We start from the raw sequence: 14,413 nt of genomic DNA on the forward strand, positions 1-14,413 counted from the left end.
CGTGTCATTGAGTGACTTGAACTATAAGCAGGGTATGAACATTGAAAACTTAACTTTTACTAAATAACTTAAAAGATCATAAAATAGACATAAACATCTCATAGATACCCCTAAAAAAAATGAAAATATGAATATGTAACAGTCTGTGTGTTCAGAAAACATCGGTGCTCAAATTGAAAATGTGGAACGATGTTGCCACAAACTGGATGTGTAGATGCGGGACCAGGAGCGGTGGAGGTCCCTGATTGGTCTAAGTAGTCCCATTTCCTCTAAGTATACTTAGAGACTGTTTGTGGATATATTTGGGGCAGATTTACTTATCCTGTCCTGATCCTGCGGTGCGTTGTCCGACGAGGATTCGGGTCCGGCGCGATTCACTAACATTGTGCGACCGAGTTCCTTCCTGTGTCGCTGCTGCGCCGAGGTCCGCCGGAGTTCACCTGCTTCTTCTGGTGCATGTGAGTGCTGATCTTGGAACACAAATTCTTTTTTTAAATTCTGTGGTTTGTCCAAATCCATCGGGTTGTCCGACGGCCACGCCCCCCGATTTCTGTCGTGTGCAAGCCGCCGCCGATGCGCCAAAATCTGATCACATGCACCAAAATCCCTGGGGAATTCGCTGCAAAACGGAAATATTCGAGAAACCCAATGAAAGTACGACGTTCAGACCCTTAGGAAATGAGCCCCATTGAGTGAATTAACGTCTCCATCAGCTCCATCGTTTAAATGCAAGAGGATGAAGTCAGCAGAGGGGAGGGGAAAATGAGCGATGTGCTCCAGACATTGGCTGAGTCACTGAAGTCACTGAATGACTCTACAGAATACAGGAGACGCCCCCCGTGACTCAAGGGAGTGTTCTGGCAGTGTGACAGCTACATTTTAAAACTACATTTTAGGTCATTATAAGCAATGGACTTCTTTGATAAAAACAACTTTATAAACCATTTTATGCTTTATTAACCATTTTTATATAAAATCTTCTGTTTTTATGCATAGATTCCAGATCTGAATTAGGTTGTTTTTTATAAATTTCTTGGTGATTTCACTAAAAGTTAAAAACTTTGCAGACTAATCTTAAGAATGCTCCTGTGCATTTGTTACTTCACATTATACCTCTAGTGTCACCCACTCATCCTCATAGACTGTAAGCTCTTGTGTCATCCCTCATCCTCATAGACTGTAAGTTCTTGTGTCATCCCTCATCCTCATAGACTGTAAGCTCTTGTGTCATCCCTCATCCTCATAGACTGTAAGCTCTTGTGTCACCTCCTCATCCTCATAGACTGTAAGCTCTTGTGTCACCCCCTCATCCTCATAGACTGTAAGCTCTTGTGTCACCCCCTCATCCTCAAAGACTGTAAGCTCTTGTGTCAACCCCTCATCCTTATAGACTGTAAGCTCTTGTGTCTCCCCCTCTTCCTCATAGACTGTAAGCTCTTGTGTCACCTCCTCATCCTCATAGACTGTAAGCTCTTGTGTCACCCACTCATCCTCATAGACTGTAAGCTCTTGTGTCATCCCTCATCCTCATAGACTGTAAGCTCTTGTGTCATCCCTCATCCTCATAGACTGTAAGCTCTTGTGTCACCCCATCATCCTCATAGACTGTAAGCTCTTGTGTCACCCCCTCATCCTCATAGACTGTAAGCTCTTGTGTCACCCCCTCATCCTCAAAGACTGTAAGCTCTTGTGTCAACCCCTCATCCTTATAGACTGTAAGCTCTTGTGTCTCCCCCTCTTCCTCATAGACTGTAAGCTCTTGTGTCACCTCCTCATCCTCATAGACTGTAAGCTCTTGTGTCACCCACTCATAGACTGAAAGCTCTTGTGTCACCCACTCATCCTCATAGACTGTAAGCTCTTGTGTCACCCACTCATCCTCATAGACTGAAAGCTCTGGTATCACCCACTCATCCTCATAGACTGTAAGCTCTTGTGTCACCCCTCATCCTCATAGACTGTAAGCTCTTGTGGAACCCCTCATCCTCATAGACTGTAAGCTCTTGTGTCACCCCCTCATCCTCATAGACTGTAAGCTCTTGTGTACCCCCTCATCCACAAAGACATTAAGTCTTGTGTCACCCCCTCATCCGCATAGACTGTAAGCTCTTGTGTCACCCGATCATCCTCATAGACTGTAAGCTCTTGTGTCACCCGCTCATCCTCATAGACTGTAAGCTCTTGTGTCACCCCCTCATCCTCATAGATTGTAAGTTCTTGTGTCACCACCTCATCCTCATAGACTGTAAGCTCTTGTGTCACCACGATCATCCTCATAGACTGTAAGCTCTTGTGTCACCACGATCATCCTCATAGACTGTAAGCTCTTGTGTCACCCCCTCATCCTCATAATTTGTAAGTTCTTGTGTCACCCCCTCATCTTCATAGACTGTAAGCTCTTGTGTCACCCCCTCATCCTCATAGACTGTAGTAAGCTCTGGTGAGCAGGACCCTCACTCCTATTGTTCCATATGAATGTTTGTACTCTATCATGAAATAGTATATATGTATATGTCCCCTATGATTCGTAAAGCTACGGAATTTGCTGTTGCTATATAAATAAACATTATTATTATATTCTTCCATTTAAGATTTATTTCGGATTTTAGCTACATAAGCTTTTGGACTCTTGACAAATAAAAGTTGCACCCACAGCCACGGTATACATCAGCTGGGGTAACACTGGGGTGACAGCAGAATTTTTCATTATTTTGGGGGGGGGGGGTTCTCCCCTTTTGAAAGCCAAGTAAGTGCTGTGTGTTTTCTTTATAAATCAGCAAATCTTCACAATTTTTTTAATGAGATTATATAGAGGTACATTTATCAGGGCTTATGCGCCAGTTTTGTGCTGAAGCCTCCTAATAAATCCGTCCGATGCCAGGGGCACCATCATAAGGCACTTCATGCCAGCGTCTGATAAATGTGCCCCATGTGTACCATAAGGACTCTTGTTAGGCACTTGTAGTCATGGTAGTCTATTAGGTCTTCACATTGTGACCCTTTAAGGGACGGGGACAAGCTAGTGACATGCTTTGCCAAATTTCTGTATTTTAGATTTTTTGTGGATGTGCCCCCCCCCCCCAATGGATTGCATATTGATGATATAAGAGTTACAAAAAACGGACCACCGATCCATTGTTTGCACCTCACACACATGTATACCAGCAGGATGTAGCCTTAGGTTGTCTGTCCATCACAGTCTGTGCCATGTGGTTGGGAACTTCAATGAATGTTGACAGCTCCTGGAAATTTCCATATTTTTGTAACGTCGGGCAGTAGGTATCACTTTTTTCTGTTTCATCTGTATTTACCACATCACTAAAAACTGATGGTGATCCATTGCTGTGATTACAGTGAGATTGCTGCAAAATGTTCTGATTTTGCAGAAATCTTTGGCATTGCAGCAATGAAGCGTAATTTGGCAGAACCATGTGAATAAGCCATCATTGTAAGTATTGGGCATGTTTTGTTGAGTAACGATACCCCCCCAAAATTGGTGAATAATGTGTATTTAATGCACATAATTCCTTCTGGATCCCCACTTGTCACTCACATGGTCATCATTAGAAGGGGTTTTACAGCTGTTACCGAGAACATTTTATAGGGCACAGTAAAAGTGCCTCCGTCCATCCCAAGCACATCCCCCCCCCCTTGTTTCATCATGCTTTCTGATGTGCTCCTAGATTGTGAGCCTTGTGGACAAGTATGTCTCCAAACAATTGTAAAAGTCTTCATCATCTTTAAGCCAGGAAAATAAAATGATTGCACAATGTATTACTGTGTTCAAACTTACGGTTAAGACTCCCAAAATAAGTTCTTATATATCTGCACCACCGTGGTCTCTGCCTGATCAGCTCCACGAATCTAGAATGGAAGAGAAGATGTTATAAGATGGACAGAAGGATTGTACTCCAGTGTATGTGTCATTAATAATAATCATCTTTATTTATATAGCGCCATCATATTCTGTAGCACTTTACAAATCATAGGGGACATATACAACTATAGTATTACATTACAGAGTACAAATAGTCATATGGAATGATAAGAGTGATGGTCCTGCTCACAAGAGCTTACAGTCTATGAGGATGAGGGGGTGACACAAGAGCTTACAGTCTATGAGGATGAGGGGTGACACAAGAGCTTACAGTCTATGAGGATGAGGGGTGACACAAGAGCTTACAGTCTATGAGGATGAAGGGGGTGACACAAGAGTTTACAGTCTATGAGGATGAGGGGGTGACACAAGAGCTTACAGTCTATGAGGATGAGGGGTTGACACAAGAGCTTACAGTCTATGAGGATGAGAGGGTGACACAAGAGCTTACAGTCTATGAGGACGAGGGGGTGACACAAGAACTTACAGTCTATGAGGATGATGGGCTGACACAAAAGCTTACAGTCTATGAGGATGAGGGGGTGACACAAGAGTTTACAGTCTATGAGGATGAGGGAGTGACACAAGAGCTTACAATCTATGAGGATGAGGGGGTGACACAAGAGCTCACAGTCTATGAGGATGAGAGGGTGACACAAGAGCTTACAGTCTATGAGGATGATGGGGGTGACACAAGAGCTTACAATCTATGATGATGAAAGGGGTGACACAGGAGCTTACAGTCTATGAGGATGAAAGGGGGTGACACAAAAGCTTATAGTCTATGAGGATGAAAGGGGGGACATAAGTGGTAAAATGTCATTGTCATCAAGTAGCAAGTGCACAAGAGCATTCTTAAGATTTGTCTGCAAAGTTTAACTTTCATTGAAATCACCAAGAAAAAAAAATCTAGTTCAGTTCTGGAATCTATGCAGAAAAGGGAAGTAACAAACAGTAGATTTCATATAAAGGAATTCCTTAGGCCAATGATGGGTCTTTTAGTCATGGACTGTGCGCTGGTCGGATTTAATGGAGTGACCACGGTCAAAGTTTTTTTACAATACAGGAAAGGGAATTTATTTAGACTGGCATTTTGCTCACCAGTCATAATATTCCCTCCTTCCCCTCCAATGCTGGAACTACTAAGATGCACCGGTCTCTAGATTGCGAAGTGATCTCCGCCGGGTCAGACCTGTTTAGCTCTGGCCTCAGCTGCCGTACATTTTACCTATAGTCTCCAGCAGTTTTCTTGTGGAGGCTATAGTGAATAAGGTGGACCAGTGCATTCATGCCCCCACCAGACTCCTGTCTGCCCCACTCCTACCCAGCTCTCATGCCCAAAGTGACGTGCAAGGTGGAAAACCTCAAAAATTGGCAGAGATTGGACTTAAAGGGGTTAGCCGCTCTTTTATAGAAGCTGCCCATGTGCCTTTACTGCCGTGTGGGTAGTCCCTGAATGTTTATTAAGTGATTCCACATGCTACTTACTTCTCTACTGTGTGCAGACTCTCCTGATTCTTTGTTTACACGTCTGAGCTCTGATGAATATGAGGAGCTGTAGCAGGACGTTAAGACTCATGCTGCTCACTCCCCTTTTCCTGTCTCTGTCAGTGAGGGAAGACAGTGATAAGAGAGATGCCATTTTGAAGGCCCAGAGCAGTGAGGGCTAGGAAGCTGTGTACATATGCAGAGGGCAGCATGGTGACAACAGCAAAAGGCTGAAGCTATCCAATGAGGCAAAGACCCAGGTACATATACATGCAGAGACATGTCTAATGGAACAGATTGAGTAAATGTGACTAACCCCTTTAATACATGCCTCGTCCAGCAAATAACTGGTGGAGAAGGCATAGCAATAGATCCCTATGGAGTCCCTATCTTTCCTGCTGCAATCAGGATAACAGTGCAGCGCTAATCTTTTGCAGTGAAGGAGCCTCTTTTTAGTAAACAGACCTCAGCTATCAAGCACTCATTCCCTATCTCTGGATGAGGCTCCTTACACATGAACGTATGTTACCCCCAGCCCGGGACGTTCAGGTGAAGAGGTGGAGGGGTGAGAGCTGGTCACTCCGCCCCTCTCTATAGGGAGGCGTGCTGCCAGGTCCTACATATGGCACGAGATCTTTTTTCTGGCGATGGCACCATGACAGGTGTGTGTACTTACCGTACCGTGCCGTGCACAATGCACTTCTATGGTGGCTATATACTAGCTGCCGATCGCACAGCAAGCATACAGCCGCCATATATCATGTGCAAGGGGTCTAACTTATAAATGTCATACTCTAAAAACCCTTTGAGCAGAGATTATATCCACCACAAGTCTCCTACCTGACTACAATAACTCACCCTCCTTAGTAGCCCATGTGCAGCTCATTACTGACATATTGCTCTATCCGTCACATGCTTGAATCAGGGTAGACACCACAGGGCTACGGCCGGGGGAAGGAGCCATTGGCATATTTTGTAGCTTTCTGTATTTTCATTCTTCATTTGTCTTTTTTAAAACATCCTAAACAATGAAAGAAATAATAAGTTAGAACCCATGCACCAGTTTTCTGCCAGACTTTTTACTGTCTTTTCAGTGCAAACTGCCTGCACATGTATTTAAGAAATGTCCGCGCCAAATTTGTGTTGCACGTGACATTATTCTTCATGTGATACAAATTTGTGCACTGAAATGGCTGTTCCGGTGGTCAGACGGACCGTGCAGCACATTTATCATGCAAAGTTCAACAGAACTGTGTTGCACTCCCCATGTTAGAGGTGCACCAAAAAAAAAAAAGTGGTGCATTCTGTCGGGGCAGTGCAGGGGACACCAGATTCATGAAGAACGGGCGCTAGAAATCCTGAATCTGGCGCCCCCTGCACACTACACAGGCAAACTGCACATAGTACACACTCCATTGTTCTTAGTAAATGTGCCCCATTGTCAGAGGATACTGAAACTACCCCATCAGATTTGTCTTGTCTGAATTCAACGACCAACTACCTATCAACTGTGTATTGGGGGCTCCTAAATCTTCCATGGATGGCAATTAAAGTTGGTGTTAAGGTCCAGGTAGCTCAAGGAGATGAGAGATGTCTCAGAGAGGTTTTTAAACATACAAGCTGCCTCAAGCTGGTGGTGCATGTTTATGGAGGGGTTAGTATAGAGCAGTGGTGTCGAACCTACGGCACGGGTGCCACAGGTGGCACTCAGAGCCATTTTTGTGGGCACTCAGGTCGTCGCCCCAGGACCAAATCTTTCTGCTGTCTCAATAACTCAACTTAAGAGATGCTGCTCTCAGTGCTTTTTTAAAGGAGGACTTCATTGGCTATTTGGAACTGCAAATAAAATTAGAAGGTGTGGATAGAGCTGCATTATCTTTGAAGCTCATCCTGCTGGACCCACCATTCTTCCTGTACAGATAGACCCTGGTGAGAAGCTACTATGATAGTCTGAATTTGCCCTCCTCCTTTCAACTGTATTAGTGGCCTCAGGGGACCTATAGAATTAGAAGATGTGGAAGAACAGGTAACAATAAGTAACTTCTTAAAATTCCATGTTAGCACTTCACAGTAACCAAGTGGATTTTGGTTGTAGTTTGGGCACTCAGTCTCTAAGGTTTGCCATCACTGGTATAGAGTATAAATACCCCCCGCACACAAACATGTCCAGCCTTTTTGAACAAACCTGTATGTTGGACCTTTCCTACATAGTAAACACATTTCAGCGGACTAAAGTCCTTGCATCACACAGAAATAAGATGCAAGGACTCCCTGACTACCACACGATCTGCAGCGCCGCTAACTGTTAGTGTGCCAATGCTGCAGTTGGGCCAGCAGACTTGAAGTCCTTGCATCATATTTCTGTATGATGTTCATGTTTAGTCTATGGAATAGGACCAACATACAGGGCTGTTCCCATGGGCTTCAGCCGGCCTTGACAATAGTGATCATCAATGTCTATAAAACTTTCAAAAAACATATTTCTAAAGACGAACAGTTGCTTTACCTCTGCTTGAGATTTCAGAAATGCCCTGTAATGAATTATATGTAAGAAATCCTAAGCCAAAGTGTCATCCTTCTTCAAGGTGCTGTAGTAGAAGTTTACAGGTGATACCCTGTGTAGGCATCAAGTTGCAAGATGTTATCTAAGGAATGGCAGATGATACCTTCTCATTTTAAGCTTGTATCCTCGTGTAGGCTTGAAGGATCTGCAAACAACCACATATAGGAAACAGGTCAATATTAGCAGCTATGGGGGATTGAATAGAGGACATGGGAGTCTTGTATTCTGTGCAGATTTCAGCAGACCCCTGATAGGAAGTATTTATTGCATATTGCTCATTTCTATATGTATGAAGTGGGTCAAGATATACTCCATGTAATACAAGATATGTTATAATGTGATGCATGTGAATTCTGCTTTTCTTTGCCTTGATCCCAATAGTAAAACACACAGGTGGGGGGGGGGGGGGTTAGTTATCGTATGGATAGCCTGTGCCAGGCTACGCATGAACGCCCCCTGGAGGACCACTCCACTGCCAGGCACGCCCCCGTGTCACGACCCGCCACACCCAGTTGGGGGGAAATAGGTGCCATTCCTGTCCCTGATAAATCCCTCCATTAGTGTGCCCCCATTTGGTGTCTATACAGAGCAGTATTTCAGTTCACATTGGTTGTAAAATTCCACCAAAAATTTTAGGATACACGGATATGAAATACAAAAAATACAAAATAAAAAGTAATGCAGATCTATGGGTGATCTGTACAATTTAGAGTTTAGATTTTAGCTGCACTTTTGGTGCAAACGTTACATTTTTCAGTACATTTACCCATATATATATATATATATATATATATATATATATATATATATATAATATTCTACATTGATTAATCTGTAAAGGAAACTTTAAATCAACTCTATAACATGGTTTTGTGCATTTTTCTCTTGGAAGATGAGACGTGTCCCTAAATCTGTGTGTTAGGATTCTGCTTTTTTCTAGGGGGTTACCTCTACTTTTGAAGATTGATGGCATCTCTCGCACCGCTTCCCCGCCCAATAGAAATCTCACCAATCCCAAGAATGAAGGAGTCAAGCGTCACAGCCCCTTTGTTCTTGTGATCGATGGCAGTCCCAGAGCCTGGACCCCCACAGATCACATATAGATGGCATATCCTCGGGATAGCTCATCAATCTTTAAAAAATAAAGACCCTGTGTAAATATAATGCGAACAATGTTATCAAGACAGAGAATGATTTTCTATATGGATATCACTTTTTAACAACTGAAAAATGTAAGAACATTGATTAGATCAGGGACAAATTATCCTGTGCATTTATGGTTGTGGTGCTTGAACCGTTTCCATAAATTATTGGGCCCCTTATTCTAGAATACAAGGCAGAAAAAAGTAACAAGTTCACATAAAAGTAAACATAACATTAAAAATAGTGACTTACTTTTTCATAAAGGAGATTTCAAAGTGGACTAGGGCAAGGATGTCATATTCCATCATTGCTCCATAAATTTGTTAGGTTATAGGTACAATCTAGCCTAGCCCCTCTCTGACAAAGATTTGTATTAATAACATCTTAACATTTCAGTCCCAATAGGGTAGATTTATCAATGTGTTGCAATTTGCATCACAAACTGTCACAAAGGAAATCTACTATCAATATCCAGCATGATTTTATTTATCAGCTTCACAGGCTGTTACACTTTCTAACTGTCTTCCTGCTCCCTCAGCACTTCCCCCTCTCTCTTCCAGGTGTAGTCTCACTGCAGCAAAATAAGTTTCAGCAGATGGTGGGAGGGGTGGAAGTGCTGCTGCACAGTTTAACAGGCTATGAAGCTGCAGCTTGAAGGGGCTCTGGTAACACCCCCCAGAGCACTTCTTGCTCATTAATATCATTGAAAACATTGATTTTAGAAGATCACTACAGTCAGGGGTGTCTGGATCTATTAGTAAGTGTCCCTGGTTTATCATGATGGATTTTTAAAAAGATTTCTTATAAATCTTTTCTTTTCTGCTATAAACTAAGCCAAATGATAGGAGATGCAAAGTACAACTAGACAGTCTAATACTGCACCACATTATTAACCAGCATCATAAATCTGGGGCAGCGTCATGGTGTCTAGTCTACCATTACTTAAAGGGTTTATTCCCATTATGGATATTTATAGAATATCCTCAGTACATAAATATCAGATACACGAGGGTTCCATCTCTGAAACTGCATCTATTTTTTATACCAGAATTTTGTGCTAAAAAACTGGTGCACACTAGCAAATTATTTGGTGCATTTTGAGATGTGACAATGCTATACATCTTCTTATAGAAACTTTACAGAAATATCTGTTTTGTCTACATTTTTATTAAAGGAAAGCTACCATTAAAATTCATTATACTAAACCAGAGACGCTCATAGATCCAGGCACACTGTGTTACACTCCTCCTGCTCCCTCGGCACTTCCCCCTTCCCTCTGCTTGCTGTAATATCACACAGTGAGAGGAGGAAGTGCACCTGCAGAATCTAACAGCCTGGAAAGATACATCAAGGAGGGACTCTGGTAACAACCCCTCCCAGATCCCTTCTGGCTTATTAGCGTAATTTTAATTTTTAGAAGGAAGAAGGCCATGGATAACAAATATAAAAAGAGTGCCACAGTTTCGGTGCCTGGATCTATGAGTAAGTGCCCCCGGTTTATCCATGCTTGATTATCCTGGTTGATTTATTTTAAAGAAATATCTGTTTTGTCTACAGTTTTATTAAAAAAATAGGTTCAACAAGTACCAGAATTATAGCGCATCATCAAAAGGGAGCCAGTGCGATTCTTTTGAGTGCTGTACTATGGAATTACCTGCAGGATAGGGCCTAACTTGCAGGTTGGTGAGGGTCTCAGTGATGAGACCCCCACATATCATGAGAATGGGGGATCCAATGTACGTCTGTCGGACCTCTCATCACTCCCCAAGATGAGCGGAGCTCAGCATGAGCCGGGTTGCCCTGTTCATCTCTATGCAGCTGTTGGAGATTCCAGAGGACGGCGCTCCTGTGGATCGGGCCTAACTTGTTTCATGGGAAAACCTCTTCCACATTGGCACTTACTTAATCGCGGGCACAGGTGTCATCTCACCTTATCAGGTATTGTGCACTTTTTCAAGTGCTTTTATCATATGTCCTGATTTGGATGTTTGACTTTTGAATATTGAATAAACCATTTTTGTATTTCTTTTGTCCTTTATACTCATCTCTCTGCTTTGGAGTTGGTGCACTATGGATCTATGCAATTGTAAAAGTCTTCTTCTTTCCTTCTGTCCTCTCCTTGGTGTGTCCCAGGACGACACAACAGCTGTACTGGTAACTCTGGCTATTGTTCCTCTCTCGCTCCCCACCTTCATACTTTTTTTTATTCCGAAATAATACCAAATCCAGCACCGCACTAATTACATCTTTATCAATCTGACACAGCTGTCTGAACTCTGTGTACAGGACATTCCTTTTTAGCTTAGTAGCTGCCGAATCCAATTGCTGCTTGTATAAATCAACTGCAGTCAGTAAAAGGAGGCCCTCAGAGGCACAAGTTCTTTGTCCCAAGAATCTTATGGAGCCTCATAGGAGGCAGACAGCAATAAGTATTCAGTAGTCATAGCCCTGATCCACTTATATCTCTCACTAGGTCTTGGCAATGCAAGAGTTAATTTTTTAAAAAAAATAGAAAATTCTTACCTTGTGAACACATTGTCATCTTCTATAAGTTTGGTATGTTGTCTTCATAGGTGGGGCATGGTTTATAACCTGTATGGAGACATAAATGGAAATAGTGTATGACAAAGATAGTCCTCGCCAATTAGTTTTATTTTAAACGATTAACTACAAATATTTACTGTTTATAGTTTCAATGTTTTAATATTTAATATAGAGTGAAGATTACTTTGTCAATATCATATTATTGCTAAGAATATAAGGTTGGAGGTCAAGGGCGTGGGCTATAATAACCAATTATGATCCTGTGGTCTTCTGTGGGGGTCTTCATAAAGTAAAGTACGATAAAGTACAAGACCCCATATAAAACTGCTACAATATACAGGCAGTCCCCTGTTTACATACAAGATAGGGTCCATAAGTTTGTTCTTAAGTTGAATTTGTATGTAAGTCGAAACTTATATATTTTATAATTGTAGTTCTAGACAAAGTTTTTTTTTGTCCCAGTGACAATTAGAGTTTCAAAATTTTTTGCTGTAATGGGACCAAGGATTATGAATAAAGCTTTATTACAGACACTTTTAAGCTGATTATTGCAATCTGGGACTATAGTAAAGCATCCAGAGACTTCACCAGAGCTCACAGTGGGCAGAGGGACGGACGTCTTTAACTGTAAGTCGGCTGTCCTTAAGTAGGAGACTGCCTGTATAAGTAAGCACTAGAGATGAGCGAGTATACTCGTCCGAGCTTGATGGTTCGTTTGAGTATTAGTATTTATTAAGGAAACAAAGTGAAGAACAGTGAAGAACACAGTGAACACAGTGAACACAGGATCATTTAAGTGAAGAACACATTGAAGAACACAGTGAAGAACACATTGCAGATGTTTCCATACATCTGCTAACTTATCAGAAGACATTAGTGTTGAACGGTGTTCTTCACAATAGTATGTGAAGAACAATATGTGTGAAGAATTGTACAATTGTGCATTCTGTGTGGCCCAAGTGTAATGTGACATTTCTGAAGACTGACCAGAGAGAACCAATTAGTTTAATACACAGTCCCATAAGAGCAGCCACACTCTCTTTTTTTCTTATCTAGTGAATGCTTTTATGCCTGAGGTGTTGGTGATATTGTCACCTACAATCAGCGGAGGCTCCGCACTGTGACACACAACCTACTGTTTTATAGGATTTCTCAGGATGGCAATGCATGAAGTTACATGAATGCACAACGTGGCCTCATTGAGGTGCATTGGCCTGGTACTACTACCCTTTATATGATGCCTAGAGGGAAAAAAATAAGTGCAAAAAATTTTGATGGGAACGTAGACAAAAAAACTAAATCCTAGACTATCATGAGCAACAAAATGACTACTAAAGTCTACAGCCCTGACACTCGCCCAGTACTGTAACTTCACCACGCTCTGCTTTATTATACACCACAGCAGAGTGAGAATTTGTTTGCAAGGTCACTATAAACAAATTAAAGGTAACATCAATCTTGCCTGGGCCTGAGCTGTTAGTTTGACTTAAAGCATCTGTCCACACTCAGATCTTAACCCTTCATGTTTGCTCTGCCTAGAGAGCAATCACTTCTCACTTCCAGCCAGAGCTCCAGTTTAATCCGTCACACTGAGATAACCCGGAGACAAATGACGTCGGGCCTGCAATATCTGTGCTTTGCTTTGTATCAGGCTACAGAACATTTTTCATCTTACTGCCCAATACTATGGTTGGGGCTTGGGACACCTTTAGTAGTTAAATGGTTAAAGAAGCCCAGGCGCCTCATTTTCGAAGCCCCTCCTTCATTATCAGCTGGGTCACAATATTATCTGCTGTGATAAGAAATGATACATTGATGTATAGTCAGTGTCACCCGGCCTAAAGACACACAATCAATCATTCCATACAATCTCACAAAGCCACAGCCCACAGAAATATTTTCTACTTCTAGGAGTGAACTTTCCATTGTTGTTGGTTTTCTGTCTAGTGTAAAATATTGAATATTTCTACCCTGAAGCAAGAACAAAAAGTATTACTGTTGTTTGTTTAATTCAGTTGTGAAGTAATTGGAATACACAGCGCCACCTCAGAGACAGGTTGCAAGTGGTATTGCATTCCAAAATTAGTCAGCTATATAGAAGAAGAAGTTTTAAATATTTACTATGTTACTTCTCCTCCATAGACTTTATTTTTCTATATAAAATTATAGTTTTGACCTGCTCTCCAAGTCTGATTGACTTTGTATTGCTCTCTAGCAATAGCTCTAGTACTAGAATTACTTTGTTGGATCTCTCTGGTAGATGCCTTCATTTAGATCTCAAGTGCAAGACTTTCTCACAATTTGGATCTTAACATAATACATAGTTTTTAATGGAATGAGCTATGGTCATGGTGCTATTTTTTACATTGTAATTAAGAACGAGAAATCAAATTAAGTGTCCTACAATCTCAGCCATGCATTTCCATTTTCTCCTACAAAATGACTTGTGCCTTGTTGTAAGAGAACTGGCAGGAACAGCAGCCCCTCTAGCCTCAACCTGCTATAGTAGGACACTCATCTAACCAGAGATCAGATAAACATGGAGAAAGATTTCTCCAGGATTTTGTGAGACTTCTTATTTCAGGATCTTGGTAAATCTGCATAAAAGTTTTCCAGGATAAGGCTTATTTCACACTACAGTTCCTTACCTCCGGTAAAGTAAAGGACAGTTTAATGGAACTTTAATGTATCAGATAACAATCCCATTGACATCGATGTAAATGTTATGTCAGCCGTAACGGTCAGTTTGGCATTGATCCGTTATCCATGCATTTTTCCAAACAGAGGAAAACTACTGC

At 41.8% G+C, this 14,413-nt stretch overlaps 1 long non-coding RNA gene across 8 annotated transcripts in view; it reads right to left on the minus strand.

Moving 5' to 3' along the window:
* The window catches only part of LOC140127648 (uncharacterized), a 52,718-nt gene that overhangs the window by 26,286 nt on the left and 12,019 nt on the right, over window positions 1–14,413 (minus strand). For all 8 annotated transcript variants that reach the window (XR_011855046.1, XR_011855044.1, XR_011855041.1 and 5 more), the window contains exons 4-7: window positions 11,595–11,663; window positions 7,872–8,073; window positions 6,224–6,386; window positions 3,794–3,864 (exon numbers count right to left, since the gene is read on the minus strand). This is a non-coding gene — a long non-coding RNA (uncharacterized lncRNA). The remainder of the gene's footprint in view (window positions 1–3,793; window positions 3,865–6,223; window positions 6,387–7,871; window positions 8,074–11,594; window positions 11,664–14,413) is intronic.

This window comes from Engystomops pustulosus, chromosome 4 (assembly GCF_040894005.1).
Source record: "Engystomops pustulosus chromosome 4, aEngPut4.maternal, whole genome shotgun sequence".
NCBI classification, from domain to species: domain Eukaryota; kingdom Metazoa; phylum Chordata; class Amphibia; order Anura; family Leptodactylidae; genus Engystomops; species Engystomops pustulosus.